Genomic DNA, 19358 nt, shown 5'->3' with positions numbered 1-19358 from the left:
CTGTTTAAAGGGAGGGATGAAGGCTATGTTGTTTGGTCTTGTGTTCAAACACCTGGTAATGACACATACTGCAATCACAATCTGAGCATTAGTGCAGGGTGCAATTGGACCATCAAGATTCTGTTTGGAGCTTTGGAAATATCCTGCAGTGATCTCTGAAGAGGCCATTGTGTTTTATCATCCTGTTGTCTGTAATCTGGCAATCATGCATACACAGTCCTAGGTGTTCAAAAAGTGAGGGAGAAAACATCCATCTTCTTCCTCCCCTTCCACAGCCCCCTCATCCCCAAATATATTGCCAACAAAAACCTTACTCCGATGGGTTTAGATTCAGGCTCAGAAGTGAAGCATATTTCATTAGTTACATTGACACTTGAATGTATGTGCTCTTGTAATGACAAGTGACAAATTACCAGACCGATGTCTGGCAGTGACCAGTTGCATTGAGTGGAAGTTTCATCATTTTACCCTAATGTTCAATTGCAATAATAAAACTCATTCTCCCACCACCAATCTTCTGTAGATCACCATAAACCAGGAATTCACTGTGACGGGAAGAATAGAACTCACTCATGATTGCACTCTCACACATCTATCTTCCTTTCTTTTTTTCAAACTCTTTCCTCCATCCTCCACAAGACAAGAAAGATTCAGTGGCCATAAAAAGCAGATCAGTTTTTACAATCTGCAAAGGCTAATAACAACTCCTCACAATGAATATCAAAAGCACCCACCAAATCTTTATGAAGTGTTTTCTTCCTCTTTCGGCTGTTGCTTGGGATCAAGGATCACTTGTTTCTACAGTGGTTTTGTGCTAGACCTGTGTGTGAACTTTAGGTTTCCCTAGAATGGGACAGGTAGTTTGACAGCTTCTGTGGGCTCCCAATGCATGGCTTCCAGGCTCACTCACAATACCATCCCAAATTCTCCCACTCCACTTTCTGGGAATCCATTGGAATGTAGCATTTCTTCAGCTAAGGTTTGAGTATGTTCTTGAATCAAGCAAAGCGAAAATTAAACATGCATAGATACATATTGTCTTCCCTATATTACTGTGTAGTGGTGTTCCACTTGTGGCACTCATCACAAAAGTCTGAAGCAAATAAATTAATGTGCAAAGCTATTTTCTATGTCCAGTCAAGAGTCATTGGCATATCATGTTTGGGCATCGTTTTAGTGCCTGTTTTCCATTCATTTGCATATTTTCTGGTTCCCTGTAATATTTACCATGGCTCCAATCCACCTGGTGGTTGGTTGCTCCCTTGAAGTGAAGAAGGTTGTAGATGCATGTGCCCTCTTGCATGATGCACAACTATCTGGGATAGTTGACTGATGGTAAACTGCAATGGTAATGCAAGAGTGACAGAGTCAAAGCACAAAGGCAATAGGTCCTGAGAAAGAAGATTGACCGACTTGTCTTGCAGAGACAATGAAACTCCCTGGCCCAGTGATCGACTGGCAAACTTGCTCAAATGCCTCAATGCTATTGCCAGTAGTAGGATAATAGGCAGAAAAATAGCCATCACCCCTGTTTTGGTAATGATGGCCTCTGGGCCCCATGTAGCCTGAACTGCTTCCTTCGTGATTTTCGATATTTCTCAAAGACTTTCGGGCTGGCATACCAAATATTAGGCTATGTCTGTTGATCAGTTGGATTGTTTCGCCTTTGTCTCTCCTCAGAAGGGCAGCTTTGTATGACCTTATCTGTTTGGGGAATGACACAGAGCTTGCCCTCCCACTCCACTTTTTCCACTCTGTAGCTGGCTGGCTCCTGTCCACTCCTACTTGGTGGCCAAACATGCCGCTCCTATCCCTGAAGTACTTTCACACCCAGTTGAGCGCCATAATCTGAGCTGATGTATGACTGACAGATCAAATGACACTTCTTGGGTATCTAACATGATCAAGGCACCTTGAGTTAACGAGGGAAGTACATTTTTGCACATTTGTTGCACATTTACATCATCTGCAAGGTGAGAAAATAAGGTGGAAGAAGTCAGAAGATAAATATGAACATGTCCTCAATTTTCTATGATCAGTGACGCAGGGTAAATTTAACAGCTAGGACCTCGATCTCTTGCAACAACTGCTCCCATGATTTACTTCAAGCTCCTGCTACATCTCCCATAAGTCTGCTTTTCCATATTGCTTTTGGGTGTAACCTTTACATGAGGATGAGGATTAATGAGGGAGAGGCAATGTGTGTGGGATAACTGTATTGGCTAAAGAGCAAGATGAGTGTGTCTGTGAATGCTGGCAGAGTGATAAATGTGAAAATGTAATTCAGTATTTGTTGGTAAAAGGAATTTTGTTGCTCTTTCACTGATTCTCCTTCTGTACAGTGAATGTTATTAAGCATCTTGCAACATTGGACCAGACCTTGAAGCATTACTTTGGGCCATGCCTTCCCAAGCTGCATCATTTCAGTCTTCTAGTGTTTTAATGGATCTATTTCTGGGTGTTCCCTCCTTGCTCTAAGGATCTGGAGGCTGTTCATTTCCATGTCTGTGCTTCTGCCAGTGGTGTCAGATTGCCTAAGCTTCCTGATGGCAGGAGTCAGTGGTCAAATCCCTTCTGAAAATTGTGGGTGTGAATTTAATAATGTCGGTTATTTTCAGAAGGACTGAAAATTACTCAAACTTGATGCTTACTAATGATTGATGCATCTGAATGATCTATTAATTAAGGTATACCTGTGAAATAAAGTTGCCAATCAAATTGTTTTCAGACATGTTTCCAGCCTTCTGTTTTTTGGAACACTGATAATCTAATGTTCTATCTATTTATTTATTTTAACGATTCGCCACTTAAAAATTCATTTTTCCAAATCCCATAGCAGCTAATTGTTCATTGGCTTCTGAAGCTGTAGATTTCTCCAGCGATTGATTCAAAATGTTTGGGCATCAAAGCCTCTGTTCCACATTGAATTGAATAAAGGTAGATGCACTGAGAAGCAAAGTGATGCTTTACAACATTTGGATGGTGGGTTGGTGCCTGGTCCGACAGGGAAGAAAGGTATAAGAGTATGTTCAGGCACTTCAGCTGGTTTCCTCAGGCTTGTCCTTAATTATGCTAGACCACACGAGCTCGCGGAAAGTTGTGAATTTACATCAAATTTGATTTAGATTTGTAAATCTCATTTTATTTGATTTTATCTGTCCCATGATTTGATGTGCCCCTTGCTTCCTGCCATGAAACCTATTCATTTTATATTTGAGATATTTCCCATGACACCAATTTTCTCCTTTTAATAAATTCCCCAATATTTGAGTAATGGGCAAAATCTATGAATGCTGCGTGGAAAATTAAGGCAAGAAATTGGATGAAGTAATACCCTTTTTATGTGCACATTGTATTAAATCTATTTTGCATAATGTACTCATGATTTATCTAGGTGAAATCATTTCAAAAACAAAAGTGGACTGAGCACTTCCTGGCACTGCTATTCATGTCCGCATCCTTTCAGTTTTACTGGCATCAGTTGCTTAGCCAATGAGTCACTATTAAAGCGGCATCACTTGTTTCCCTCGTGGAAATGGATGATGCTCATTCGTTCCACTCGATAACCTTTGTGAAAATCTCAGAACCATAAAGTATAAACACAGTACTCGGTCATTTTTGTCATACTGCTGTACCTTATGGAGAGGGCTTTCTCTAGCTGCTGAATGATCGATTCAAAGGCTGCCATAATGGTGGTTTTGCTTGCAGCATGCAGTTAGCAACTGCAGGTGAGGAATGGTAGCCGGCAGCTTCCGCACAAGTGTCACATAGCTTTGCATAAAGAAGGATGTGATTGGCGTTAAATATACAGGGTTACTACGTTCAGAACCTTCTATAATAACACTAACTTGAAAATCAATACATTTTGGCCTGATTATAAAATTTCAATTAAGTTGGTCATACAGCACTCTAACAGGCCAACTTGGCCCTTGTTAGGTAAAAACATCATGAGCTGGGAATGTAGAAGGAGTCACCCAGTGCTGGGCCGTAACAAGATGCAGTTGTGACCTTGTACTCTCAAGATAAGAGGGGGGATGACAAATTGATGTGCAGGAAACTAGCAGAGAAGGATAGCAACAGTTTATTCATTGGACAATGTCATGGTATGATAATTTACTAAGTACGTATCCTAAGGTATATAAAAAACACCACTTGCTGATAACGGCAGAATGCGCCTTCTCCAACTAACACTGTTAGTTGCAAGTGTTACAATCCGGCAATAAAGAACAAAGAACCTTGATTTCGACTCAGTCTGGTGTCTGACTCACTCATTCATGAACAAAGCAGACCTAACACCCTACGAGTCTGTACTGCCCATTTTGCACCGCATTAACCTACACCCCGGTACATTTTTGAAGGATGGGAGGAAACCAGAGCCCCTGGAGAAAATCCATGCAGACACAGGGAGAACAGCATGAGATTCGAACCCAGGCACTCACTGCTATGCCAACCATGCCACTCTGTATTTTGTTCCTTTTCGTCATATGGTTCAAGCAAAACGCTGACTCCTCAATTCCCCATCAGGTTGCTCCCTCACTCGTTGAGTCCTTTAAGGTTTTCATTGTTCACTATTTCGCATCCTCGCGCTACATGCATTATGGCTCTGCTCTGCTTACTGAAAGGTTGCTCCATTTCATCTACCACTTTTGAAGTTGCCCTTGAAGACAAATGAGTTGTTCTTGCACTGGATTACTGTTCTGGTCCAGTATGGGGTGACACTGTGGGGCACGGCCACCTGGGGAGGCTGTAGTGGGTGAGGCAGGACATCAGTGTCTTGAACCTGCCCATCTGTTTACTTCTCAGGGGACCGTCTGATGACACTGACATTTAGTTCAGAGTCGGTTTCAGTGATTAGCTCTATAACATGTTTCTCTCATTCCTGCTGTTTACCCAGAGTCAATTCTGTCAAAATCAGAGAACAAATTGGTTCCAAATTCCCAATACCAGCTGAAGTACCCTCAGTTGCTCATGTTCAAGTTCACTTTGCATGACTACTTTTATGAACAGAGCTGCTCTGAAAGTGGTAGCAAAATCAATTGGAAAGCAGCTTTATCCAATTTACTTTCCCTCTGTTCTGGAACTTAGGAATGTGCAAATATTACAAATATTTGAAAAGTAAAAGTCATCTAAATCAGTAACTATTGTTAGGTCTGCTTTGTTCATGAATGAGTGAGACAAACACCAGACTGAGTCGAAATCAGGGTTCTTTGTTCTTTATTACCGGATTGTAACACTTGCAACTAACAATGTTAGTTGGAGAATGCATTCTGCCGTTATCAGCAAATTGGTGATTTTTTTTATACCCTTGGATACGTGCTTAGAACATCATCATATCATTACTTGTCCAATGACTAAAACTGTTGCTATCCTTTCCCTGCTAGCTTCCTGCCTCTCAATCCATCAATGTCTCTCTTATCTTGTAAGTACAAGGATGCATTCACATCTTGTTACAGCCCTGCACAGGGTAACTCCTTACACATTCCCATCTCATGATGTTTTACCTTACACTATATAAAAAAATACGTTTAGTCCTATAACATCCTCGTGTACTAATTCATTTTCTCCATTCTTTTTCAAATTAGCTCTTCATTTAAATATATCAAAAAGTTCAATAAATTGCAAAGATCAATATATAAATATGAAAGCATTCAATAAATTCTCTCTTTTGGTCCTTTTGTCGATCAGGTGGTTTAGTTCATTTTACAAATTTTTTGTTTGATTACAAAAATAGCCAAATAAGAGGTATTTGTAGTATTTTGCATATTAGTAACACATTGCAAGCATTTTTTTAACAATCCATGTGAATATTATTTGCATATGCAAAGCATTGCATATTATAGAAATCTGAAATAAAAATAAAATGCAGAGAATGTTCCAAGTCAGAAACCACTTGTGGGGAAAAAAGAAGGGCTATTGTTCAAGTTTATCTTTTTCTTTTTTCTTTCTTTGGCTTGGCTTCGCGGACGAAGATTTATGGAGGGGGTAAAAAGTCCACGTCAGCTGCAGGCTCGTTTGTGGCTGACCAGTCCGATGCGGGACAGGCAGACACGATTGCAGCGGTTGCAAGGGAAAATTGGTTGGTTGGGGTTGGGTGTTGGGTTTTACCTCCTTTGCCTTTTGTCAGTGAGGTGGGCTCTGCAGTCTTCTTCAAAGGAGGCTGCTGCCCGCCAAACTGTGAGGCGCCAAGATGCACGGTTTGAGGCGTTATCAGCCCACTGGCGGTGGTCAATGTGGCAGGCACCAAGAGATTTCTTTAGGCAGTCCTTGTACCTTTTCTTTGGTGCACCTCTGTCACGGTGGCCAGTGGAGAGCTCGCCATATAATACGATCTTGGGAAGGCGATGGTCCTCCATTCTGGAGACGTGACCCATCCAGCGCAGCTGGATCTTCAGCAGCGTGGACTCGATGCTGTCGACCTCTGCCATCTCGAGTACCTCGACGTTAGGGGTGTGAGCGCTCCAATGGATGTTGAGGATGGAGCGGAGACAACGCTGGTGGAAGCGTTCTAGGAGCCGTAGGTGGTGCCGGTAGAGGACCCATGATTCGGAGCCGAACAGGAGTGTGGGTATGACAACGGCTCTGTATACGCTTATCTTTGTGAGGTTTTTCAGTTGGTTGTTTTTCCAGACTCTTTTGTGTAGTCTTCCAAAGGCGCTACTTGCCTTGGCGAGTCTGTTGTCTATCTCATTGTCGATCCTTGCATCTGATGAAATGGTGCAGCCGAGATAGGTAAACTGGTTGACCGTTTTGAGTTTTGTGTGCCCGATGGAGATGTGGGGGGGCTGGTAGTCATGGTGGGGAGCTGGCTGATGGAGGACCTCAGTTTTCTTCAGGCTGACTTCCAGGCCAAACATTTTGGCAGTTTCCGCAAAGCAGGACGTCAAGCGCTGAAGAGCTGGCTCTGAATGGGCAACTAAAGCGGCATCATCTGCAAAGAGTAGTTCACGGACAAGTTTCTCTTGTGTCTTGGTGTGAGCTTGCAGGCGCCTCAGATTGAAGAGACTGCCATCCGTGCGGTACCGGATGTAAACAGCGTCTTCATTGTTGGGGTCTTTCATGGCTTGGTTCAGCATCATGCTGAAGAAGATTGAAAAGAGGGTTGGTGCGAGAACACAGCCTTGCTTCACGCCATTGTTAATGGAGAAGGGTTCAGAGAGCTCATTGCTGTATCTGACCCGACCTTGTTGGTTTTCGTGCAGTTGGATAATCATGTTGAGGAACTTTGGGGGACATCCGATGCGCTCTAGTATTTGCCAAAGCCCTTTCCTGCTCACGGTGTCGAAGGCTTTGGTGAGGTCAACAAAGGTGATGTAGAGTCCTTTGTTATGTTCTCTGCACTTTTCTTGGAGCTGTCTGAGGGCAAAGACCATATCTATCATTACAATTACAACGTGACAAAACAGCATTCTCCAGTCCTCGGTGCAAAAACATGCAAACACACAACCAGATATAACACCCTTACAGACAAGGATACATATACAAAATGTATGTATATTTGTATGTGTGTGTGTATATTTCAATAAATTGTAGACTCTTGGAGGGTTAGTGTGAGCAGTTCTTTTAGTCGTTCAGCAGTCTCAATGCCCGTGGTAAGATGTTGTTTCTCAGCCTACTGATACTGGCTCTGATACTCCTGCATTACTTTCCCAATGGGAGTAGCTGAAAGATGCTGTGTGTGGGGTGGAAGGGGTCTTCACAGATTTTGTGCAACCTCTTCAGACAACGATCCCGGTAGATCACGTCGGTGGAGGGGATGGAGAACCCAGAAATCCTCTCTACTGCTCTTATGGTCCTGTGGATTGAACTCTGATCCAATTCTCTACAGAAACCGTACCACACTGTGATCCAGCTGAACAGGATGTTCTTGATAGAAAGTTGACATGATGGTGGGTGGTAGCTTCATTCTTCTTAGCAAGTGCAGTTGCTATCGTGCCTTCTTGAAAAGTGAGGGGATGTTGTGTGTCTAGGAGAGACCACGTAAGTGGAATCTAAGAAACTTGATGGTCCCTACTCTCTCCACTACCAAGTTATTAATGTGTGGTGGAGGTTGGTTATTCCTGTTCCTTCTGGAGCCAACAATCATCTCCTTTGTCTTGTCCACGTTGAGACTCCGGTTTTTATTCTCACAAGATTTTCCACTGCTCCTCTGCAGTGTGACTTTATCATTGTTGCTGTTGATGCCAATTGCTGCAAGCTTGATGACTGTTGGAGATGGATCTGAGGTTGCAATCATCAGTCAGTAATGTAAACAGGAGCAGGCTGAGCACACAGCCCGAAGGTACTCCAGTGCTCAGCGTGACGGTGCTTGACGTTCTGTTGCTGAACCAGACAGACTGGATTCTGGACTTCATAACGGAAAGATCACAGTTACCGAGAGGGGTGTTCAGTCTGAGCAAGGGCAGCTTTTCCACCAGTTTCTGGGAAATGGTACGTTGATGGAAAGCTCATGTTGGTTATGTATTTTTATCTTTGTTATGTATTTTTATCTTTGCTACATAAAGGGCACTATTTGACTTGGTGAATTTCTCCAGCATTGTGCTTTTACTTTAGGAAATTATTGTATTAAACACTGAGCTGAAGTTGATGGACAGCAGCCTGGCGTTGTTCTCCAGGTGGGTCAGGATGGAGTGGATGGACAAGGCCATAGCACAATAGTTTCTTCTATATATAGCTAAATTGAAATGGGTCCAGTATCTCTGCAAAATGTGCTTTATTGCAATCTATCATCAGATGCTTGAAGCATTTCATAATGGTGGAGGTCAGTGTCATGGTGCAGTAGTCAATGAGGTCTATTATTGTCACCCTCTCTGCTATCATGGTGCAGTAGTCAATGAGGTCTATTATTGTCACCCTCTCTGCTACTCAGATGATAGTGGCTGCCTTCAAACCCATGGCATGCTGTAATTACATTTTTAAAATACTGGTAAGAACTTCTGTCAGTTGGTCTGCCCAGTCCTTCAGTACTCAACCAGGTATGTTGCCTGGTCTCGCTGACTTTATCAGTATTGGAAAAGTCGGAGGTCCAATGTGATTTAAGCATGTACCTAAGTTGGAAAAAGTTTGCAATTGGGTTTGGAATGACAAATGAACAAGATGTTTGGTGATGTGATTTAAGATGGAATAACCAAGTTCTATTCTATTATTATCTCCCACTGTTCAGTATTTTGTCAGTTGCACTATTTACAGTTTTCCTCAGTGCTTTTGTATAGGACTGAAAATACATCTGATGTGACTACCTAACCTATGTAACAGTAATTTTTTATTCATTCATAGGAACCGATGAAGAGCAGTTTTTATTGTCCATCTCTAATTGCTGCTGAGATCGTGGAGATGAGCTGACTTCATGATCCGATACAATTCATCTGATGAAAGCTTGCCCTACAACTGTGTGGATTATTGGGACGTTTTGGAGAACAAGCAGGAATCGTTTGTGTGTGTCACTAATCACACTTAGACCAGACTGAGTAAGCTTAATCAGGTTCCTCACATAAATGGCACTGAGATTTTATACAAGTCTTTTGCATTCGCAATTATCTTAACTGATTCCAGCTGCTTAATTTAGCTTTATTTAATGATGATTTTAATTCCTTTTTGTTTGCATGGGAACTGAACCCATTTCACAATTGTGAATGTGAACGTAAGAGCAAGTTTTTTTTTTGCAAACACCATACTCTTCATATGATACAAATGTGAACCAGAAAGGGAAAATGCGAGAAATACTCAGAAGGTTAGGTAGCATCTATGGAGCATGCAGGTACAGCAGGCGGTTAAAAAGGCAAATGGTATGTTGGCCTTCATATCAAGAGGGTTTGAGTATAGGAACAAGGATACCTTACTGCAGCTGTCAGGGCCTTGGTGAGACCACACCTGGAGTATTGTGTGCAGTTTTGGTCACCTTATCTAAGGAAGGATGTTCTTGCAATGGAGGGAGTGCAGAGGCGATTCACCAGGCATGGCAGGAATAACTTATGAGGAAAGATTGTGCAATTTGGGATTGTACTCGCTGGAGTTTAGAAGATTGAGAGGGGATCTCATAGAGACATATAAAATTCTGGCAGGACTTTATAGAATGGATGCGGAAGGGATGTTGCCAAAGATGGGGGAGTCCAGAACCCGGGGCCATGGTTTGAGGATAATAGGCAAACCATTTAGGACCGAGATGAGGAGGAATTTCTTTACCCAGAGGGTGGTGAATCTGTGGAATTCATTGCCACAGAGGGCAGTAGAGGCAGGTTCATTAAATATATTTAAGAGGGAATTAGATATATTTCTTCAGTATAAGGGTATTAAAGGTTACGGAGAGAAGGTGGGGACAGGGTACTGAACTTTAAGATCAGCCATGATCTCGTTGAATGGCGGAGCAGGCTCGAAGGGTCGAATGACCTACTCCTGCTCCTATCTTCTATCTTTCTATGAGAAAGAAGGAGTTAATAATTTGTATCAATAAACTTTCATCTGTATGATTAAAACATACTGGATGAGACAAATTTTGCAATGCAGAAAAAGGAGAGAAAAGAAGGAAGAAAATTGAATCAGAAGGAAATGCAAATGAGATCAATTAACAGCAGAAACTCGTGGGAATAAAACAAGTTAAAATAGGTTTAAAGGCTATTTTAAATCAGAAATTGTTAAATTTATTCTTGTGTTTCAGGGATGATATTGGTACAAGGTAAATGTTGGTGGGACATTAAAGGAACACAAGGTTATTTTAAATTAGAAATTGTTACATTTATTCTTGTGTTTAAGGGATGATGTTGGTATAAAGTAAATGTTGGTGGGACATTAAAGGACCACTAGTCCAGGAAAGTTGTAAATAGAATTCACTCTGCAGTTTGAGAGGGAGAAGCTAAAAATAGATGTATTGGTGCTACACACAAATGAGAGAGAAGCAAGTTAAAGTTGTTGAGAGAACTGAGGGGAGATTTTAAAAGTAGAAATAAACAGTAAAAAAAATATTTTGCTATTGTGAAAAAGATGCAAGTTACATGGGACAATATGGATGAAAGGAACAAAAATGTGGAAGATGTATAGGATAGAGTGGGAAAAGTGGAAAATGAACATGCACTAAGGAAAGAAAAAAAAGCTTTAGGATAAGGTGAATATATTAGAAAACTTTAATAGAAGTAACATTAAAATTGTTGGCCTCAAGGAGGATGTTGAAGGCCAAGATTCAATTTTTTTTCCAAGATTGGATACCAGAAATTTTGGGAGCAGAAATGATGTACCATTGCCAGACCAAAATCCAACTTCCAAACTGATTTAATGTCTGAGTTATCAAGACAGAGGCAGCAGGAGCAAAAGCAAGAAATGGTCCGCTTGATTATCAAGGATCTAGAGTCTTATTTTACCCAGACTATGTCCAGAATTATTGAAGTGAAGGAAAGATTTTAACCCCGTTTTAAAACTCTCTTTGGGGGTTGGGGGGGGGGGGGGAAGATACAGAAAAGATACAGGAAACACTGGCGATTGTTAAATTGGCCGAATGGCTAACAAAATTTTGTTTCTTTTGGTTCATTAAAATAATATTTTTTGACATGAAAGGATGATTAACAAATATATGGTGATCATCCAGGGGTTTTTGGAGTAATGGAGAACTGATGACTGTTGAGTCATGTGTGTTTTTGTGGCACTAGCTGCAACCTGTAAAATGGAGAGGGGTAGTGTATTATTTTAAACAACACTAATAGGGGTGGGTGGGTGGGGGGGAATTCTTGTAGTTTGTATAATTTTGTGTGTTATGTATACTATATTAATGGTACGCTCTTCTGTTTGGAGTGCTGGAAGGTGTTTGCTCTACCATGGAGGATAAAATTTGAGTAATTTATTGGAGGAGACACGTGGGATGAGGTGAAGGGGGAATAAGTAGATGTTGTGAAACACCTCTGAGGAGATGAATAATGCAGTGAAATATATAGGTTTTATTTTAATGGGTTAAATGGAACAATGAATTGAAAGAGAGTATTTCCACATATTTTACATAAATAGGATTGAAACCCATTTAATTGAGAAAGAGCATCAAAAGTTTAAAAAGAGATTGGGTGGTACAAATTTTTGCCTCTTCGTTTAATGCAAAAGCAAATGGAGTGACAATTTTGATAGATAAAAATCTTCCAGTTAGTGTACAAAATGTAGTAACCGATCTTGCAGGTAGCTATGTTATTGTGCATTGTCAAATATACTTGGAATCCTGGACCCTTATAAATATCTATGCACCAAATATTGATGATGAGAGTTTTATTCAAGAAATATTTCCTAACCTAGTAAATGCCTTTGAAAATATTTTAGTAGGAGGAGATTTTAATTTTTGTCTAGATCCAGTTTTAGATAGGTCAACAAGACCAGTAATGAGGGCAAAAGCCACTTTGGTACTAATGGAGAGCTGAATTTAGTGGATGCTTGGAGAAGAATTCAAATAAGAGAAAGATTATTGTTTTTATTCAAATAGACATGATTCTTATTCTAGGATAGATTTATTTTTAGTGTCAGCTCAATTGAAAGGTAGGATAATAGAAGCTGAATATAAAGCAAGAATTTGGAAAAAGGCCTCCAAAAAAGCAATACTGGTGGAAAACAGACAACTTGTTAACAAAAAGCTTGAATATAAACACATTACAAATATATAAAATGGAAAAACTGATAATAAGAACTAAACAGAAGTTCTATGAATTGGGGGAAAGAGCTCATAAAGTACTTTCTTGGCAGTTGAAAGCAGAACAGGACTTGAGAATGATTAATACAATAAAATTAATGAGGCCTTTATACCATTTTGTTATGAACTATACCAATCATAATCTCAAGGAGATGTAATAAAATAGAAGAATTTTTATCACAAATATGACTTCCAAGGTTAGATTTGGAAGAGCAAGTAGAATTAAGTGCTCTTTTTTACCAGAAAGAGATCAGGGAAGCATTGAGTTTGTTGCAGAGCAATAAATCTCCTGGATAAGATGGTGTTCCTCCTGTATTTTATAAAGAATTCAAAGACTTGTTGATTCCTTTATATAAATCAGGCATTTGCAATACACACTCTCCTGGAAATATTTTCAATGGAAATTATTATTGTTACCAAAAAATATAGGGATCTTTCATCATATAGACCTATTTCATTATTAAATTCAGATTACAAGATTATTACAGAAGCCTCGGCAAATAGATTGGGAAAATACTTGCCGAAACTAATAAATTTGGATCAAACAGACTTTGTGGGGAAAAAAAATCAATCTGCGGACAATGTAAGCAGACTAATTTGTATGGAGTATCTGGCTCAAAAGAGGGGTGATCCTAATGTCACTGTGGCATTAGATGTAGGAAAAAACATTTGATAGAGTAGAGTGGGACTTTTATTTGAAGTGTTGGAAAGGTATGAATTAGGACGGATTTTTATAAATTGAATCAAGGCATTAAATCATGAACCAAAAGCTAGACGTTACTATGCTCACATTTCTTCACCCTTTCATCTGTCAAGATCTATCAGGCAAGGATGTCTGTTATTTCCATCTCTATTTATTTTAGAATCTTTTGCAGAAGTAATTCATCGAGATTCAGATGTCAAGGGATTTAGGATTAACAGAGGAGGAATGTAAAATTAATATATTTGCTGATGATGTATTGATATATTTGACAGAGCCAGTAACATCATTACAGAAATTGTACTCAAGATTGGAAGACTATGGGAAAGTTTTGGTTATAAAATGATTTGGGATGAGCGAAATTATGCCTCTTACAAGAGGAAATTATACTAGGTGTCAAAGAGGTACTGTTGCGGACTGAGATACAACACAGTTAGATGGGCTGAATTGCCGCCCCAGTCAGTTGATACAAGATGGTGCGGGCCCTACTTCGCTTCTCAGCAGAAGCCTGTGTTTGGCGACACACGTTGCATGGGAGATGTGCCACTTCCTGGTTGTACGTCACTGGGCAGGCAGTGACTCCACAATGCGCTGATGTCACTCCCTTAGACCACCATACCCCTAACAGGAAGTGGGTCATCTATTTAAAGTAGCACAAGAGATTCAAATGAAGTTTACTTACTGATTCACCCTCACGTTGTGTAGACATGCTTCATTTCATTCGAGCTGCCATGAGCAACCACCTCAATATTCTATTTAAATGGGGTAAAATGGCAAATGGGGTAAAATACTTCGGGATACGTACAGATGATCATTTTAAAAATATGTACAAACTAAATTATTTACCTTTTACTAAAAAGATTGAAGAAGATTTAAATAGATGGATAGCCTTCCCTATAACATTTTTGGGAAGACTCAAATAAATTTAAAAAGAACCTATTTCCAAGAGTAAAATACCTCTTTAAATCATTGCCCATACCATTATCTCAGGTTCTGTCAAGAGTTAAATAAATGTCAGAAAATTTCTTTGGAAAAGTAAGATGTTGAGGGTCTCTATAGAAAAATTAAGATGGAAATATGAATTGGGAGGTTTACGACTCTCTAATTTAAAAAAATTATTATCGAGCGGCACAGATGAGATTTCTTACATTTTATTTTTTTTGAAGAAGGAGATAAAACTGCATGAGTGAAAATAGAGTTATATATAATAGGGGAGAGAATGGCAGAGGATTTTGTATATAAATGGGGTATGAAATTAATAACTGATGAGAGAGAAACTCCTTTGCTAAAACATTTCATAAATATTTGGTATAAAATAAATAGATATTGGAACAAGGGTTTGTCTCCTAAAACTCCTCTGACTCTTTACAGGATTATATCATGTAAAGGGATTAGATATATTGAAGATTGTTATGAGCAGGGACAATTGATGTCATTTGAACAATTTAAAAAAAAAATGTAATTTCTAAAAAATACAATTTTCTGCTATTTTAAAATAAGAGGATATCTAAGGGATAAATTGGGTCCAACAATGTTTTTACCAATTTGTAGTGATTTAGAGACACTGATTTGAAAGGGAAATACAAAGAAATTTACTTCAACAATGTATCACTTCAAATGGGGACCCCCAAACAGGGGGCTCACAAGTCTAGACAGAGATGGGAATCAGACTTAAATGTAAGAATTGACGAACAGTCTGGTCTGAATTATTTTGGGGTAGTATGATTCATATGATCTATGTAAGATGTAGATTAGTACAATATAAATTTTTGCAGCAATTATATCTCTCACCACAGAAATTGCGCTGGCATTGGCCAAAAAAAATATAGCTGTTGCCTGGAAGTCTGATTCACATCTCAGTATGCCATGTTGGAACGCAGAGATACATAGTTGTATTCTCCTGAATAGGTTTACCTGCAACTTATGAAATAAGTATGAAATTTTTACAAATTTTGCAACCATAATTACAAAATTCAGGCATAAATCTTTAGATGAGTTCTTTCCAAACCTCGAGACCAGCGTTGATCTTCTCCAAAGAAAATTAATTAGAGTATGAATTCAGCAGTCCATTCCATTGTCCTTTTCTTTCTTTGCTATCTTTTTACTTGCTTTTCTTACTTCCATTCATTTTTTTTATTTGGGGTTCTTTTTGGAGTGTGGGTGTTGGGATTGAGTTAATACCATCATGAAGTAATTATTGAATGTACTTTTATATTTGTATTTTTAATTGACTATGTTTGGTAAAACATTTTTAAATAAATATTAAAAAAAATAAATTAATGATATTAAAATACAGTGAGAAGCTTTGTGTGTTATCTAGGCATTCCTGGACAGCACATATAAGGAGGAAACTGTACTATTATTCCTTGGCACTGGAGGGAGTAGAAAGTGAATACATTACACTGAATAAGACATCAGCTATTTAGGACTTGGAGGAGAAGTAATGTATTTACCGAAGAAATTGGCTGCTCAGCTGTTACGTATATTTAAGATAGATCTGAAGCTTTTGGACTTCAATCAAATCAAAAATTTTGGAGGAAGATGAAGTTGAGGATCTGCCACAATCTTATTGAATGGTCAAGCAGGTAAAGAAGGTTGTATGGTCGATGCCTATTCCTACACCTTGTTTTGCAAGTTGATATAGTTCATCTTGAAAGTATAGGTTCACCTGGGTCATTGGAAATAAAAAAAAAAGTTTGTCCAGGGAGATTAGGGAAGCCATAATCTAGATGTTCTCATTAATTGTTGACTTATTTCAACGTCAAATATGATCCCTTAGAGTTTTAAAATTTTCCATCAAAGAAGAAACAAAATACTAAAGTCTGCAGTTGTCAATTCTGACACTAATTTTAATGCAGTGTTCATGACTCTCCCTTTTCTGGCCAATATAAGTAATTGTCCATTTTATGTATGAACATTTTAAATGTATGGGCAGTGGTGCAGTAAGGGGTTACACTCGAAGTGCATTCTGTTTTACATTGCATTATTAGCCTGTTGTCAATCTTAAGAATTAAATTAATAAAGGAAAATAATCATATGAATGAAATTACTGACTAAAATATTCACTTTACTAAGCAGTGCAAATCAAACCATATATCAAATGCTAGTGAGACCAGGACTCCTCTCTCTTCATTTAAAATACAGTTTATAATACAGCCACTGCCTGAAAATCAGTTCAATTAAGCTTCCATCATAGTAGACACTTGCAAAGCTAACTTATTCATTTAAGGGTTGTTTTGGGAGTTCACAAAACTGCCCATCTGACACATTGAAATGGAGTGAGGTTGAATCTACTATCTGAAGCCAAGAATTCAGTCCTCGACCGTGACTCAATTGTCTCCTCATTTAAAAAAATACTAGGCATGAATGGAGGTGCTCAAATTTATGAAAGGCCTTCATGTTATAATTAAAACTGAAACAGTGACAGAAGGATCATTGGGCAAATGAGAGGAAGTTGGTTAATTGGCTAAAAAACCAGAGGAAACATGAGAGTATTTTTGCATGCCAAGGTTTGCACAAAAGAATGGTGGAAGCAAATTCGCATGTAATTTTCATTAATACACCAAGCAATTAATTGAAGGGAAGGTCTTTCCTGATCATTGGGGAAAGGACCAGTTCATTGAGTCTGGATTGCGTATCAGAGTCTAATTGACCACTTGGAGTCCCATGTGCAATTCTGGTCACCTAACTACAAAGGACGTCCTCAAACTGGAAAGGCTGCAGAAAAGATTCAGAAGCATGTTACCATGATTAGAGGGCTTGGGTTAAAAGGAGAGAATGGATAGGCTGGGACTTTTCAAATTTGAGTGTAGGATGTTGAGGGCTGACCTTATGAAAATGCATAAAATTATGAGGTGCATAGATTAGGTGAAGTCACACTCATGTTCCCAGGTTAGGGGAATTTTCAACAAGATAACATAGATTTAAAGTGAAATGGAAAATATTTAAAGAGGTCCCTGGAGGCAACTTTTTTGAGCAGAGCGTGGTGGGTATATGAAATGAGCTACATTGACAAATTTGGCAAAAATGTTTCCATGCCTCATATCTCTGACTCTTCACTTCATCTTGTAAAGACCTGACCATTGGCATCAAGAAGGCAACACCTCCGGTGCAAGCCAACACCAAAACTTGCAGCTTTCTCGTCGTGACTTGAAAATATATCATCATTCTTTCATCGTGGATGGATCTAAATTCAGGAACAGCCTCCCCATCAGAACTTGGAAGTCATCTTCTCCAGAAGGGCTTAATCAATTCAAGAAGGTAGTTCTCCACCTCTTTCCCAAGGGCAAAAAATGCAAGTTTTCCTTGGGACTCCCACAAAAAATAATAAATATATTTTAAAAAGTGCAGTGCAATTTTACTCATTTAAAAGCTTAAATGAAGAGCCAATCCAGGCATGACATCATTTTGTCTTGTATCATTCAAAGATTTTATAAAAACTGATGGCATTGCAAATTATGTGTATTATAGCCAGACGTATGTAAGTCGAAATGCGTCATTTTACTCTGTCCATCAGTGCTACTATTATGCTGACCCTTGCTATTACGACAACAGCACCTCAACTCTATGTAGCTGCAAGAGGGATCTCATTTGGCAATCTCCCAGAACCAAGAACTGCAGTGGGAGTTGTGCCAGTTGTTGACTGTAGCAGGAAAACTAGTTAAAGGTGCTTTATTAGGACTGCAGTGTTGGAGCAAATGAAAGTATTGGATTTATGCTTACGTTTTAGATAAACTTGTTCTTGGGAATTTTAAATAGGTGAGAAGAGAATGTTTAAGCTTGAAATGTATTGATGTTTCTCTCCCAGAAGTGAAGTAGGAAAGTAAATACTCTTCTATGGAAAAAAAAATTCATGTGTGCAGACTTGGTCAAAGTCCTACTGTAATTGAAATCTGCTCCATTTTTCCCTCTTCACTCCCATGTTTATTGTGGTGTAAGAAATGTTTACCTGTTAAATATGTTTTTACAGAACAAAACTAGATATTTTTTAATGTGGTTGGATAATATTCAATGTTTAGTGTAAATGGGTTATTTGTTGTTTTTAAGTTTGAGAAACAAAGCCCACAGGGCAAGGTATCTGGAGTTGTATGCTGGTGAGCTTTGATGGGCTGAAGATCTATACTTTTAAAAGTCTTGAGATTTGCTGTTATCAACTTACCTCTTTTGTGCGTGTGCCCATTTAAAACAAGGCCTTTGAATAAAACTGTGTTTTAAGGATTCATGTAAATTGAAAATGAGTGATTATCAAGTAATTGTATGTTTTTAAATATATTTTTTAACATGCACCCTCACATGCTAACATACTTTAACCCTTTGGTCTCTGTCTCTCTTATCAAGAACTACCAACAAGTGCATATACTCCATGTTCCCATTTTTGGGAAACTGATTTTATACCCAACCACCAGCTGGTTCGAACTGGTAGTCATACTGTAGTTTACCCATGGACTCAGTCTGGAGTGTATATTATAAAATATAAAAAATGGCTGAGTCCAAAGGGTTAACAGGAGTACAGAGGTGTATTTTACTTTGCGAAAGATTGATTTTAAATAACACTTTAAGATATACCATTATAAACTCCCTCTTTGCTCCTGATGTAAAATAAATGGAGTACCTGTATCTAGGATTGATATGACCTCTTAACATCAACAGGAAAACACCATTTATTGTAGTATACTGATAAGAAACAAATTAATAACAAATGTGGTTAGTTAATCAATGAAAGAATGAGACTGATGCCCACATGTTGTCTTTCAAATAGTTACTTCATAAAAATAAAATGCATCAGTCACTAAACAGTGAATACAATTCATTGCACATAATTCAGTTTAATGAACTGATATAATGGAATAGGACTGGATTTACCACTTTAAGTACTCAAAAAGAAGTATATAAATTATGCTTATTTTCCATTTTATTTGTATATTTCACACTATTACTTGCATTGTTTATTGCTCCAGCCAATTCTTCCCAATCTTCTTCAGTGGAAGTTCCAGGTGTGCACACTAAGCA

At 38.8% G+C, this 19358-nt stretch overlaps 1 protein-coding gene across 9 annotated transcripts in view; it reads left to right on the top strand.

Annotated features, from left to right (window-relative positions):
* Positions 1-19358, top strand: part of LOC138739226 (protocadherin Fat 3-like) — a 781242-nt gene that overhangs the window by 253682 nt on the left and 508202 nt on the right. For all 9 annotated transcript variants that reach the window (XR_011342098.1, XM_069890851.1, XM_069890850.1 and 6 more), the window contains exon 2: positions 9274-9464. The gene's annotated coding sequence lies outside the window, so the exon portion shown is untranslated. The remainder of the gene's footprint in view (positions 1-9273; positions 9465-19358) is intronic.

Source organism: Narcine bancroftii, chromosome 7 (genome assembly GCF_036971445.1).
Source record: "Narcine bancroftii isolate sNarBan1 chromosome 7, sNarBan1.hap1, whole genome shotgun sequence".
NCBI classification, from domain to species: Eukaryota; Metazoa; Chordata; class Chondrichthyes; order Torpediniformes; family Narcinidae; genus Narcine; species Narcine bancroftii.
Note: the sequence above shows the minus strand (reverse complement) of the source record. Positions and strands in the feature narration are given on the sequence as shown.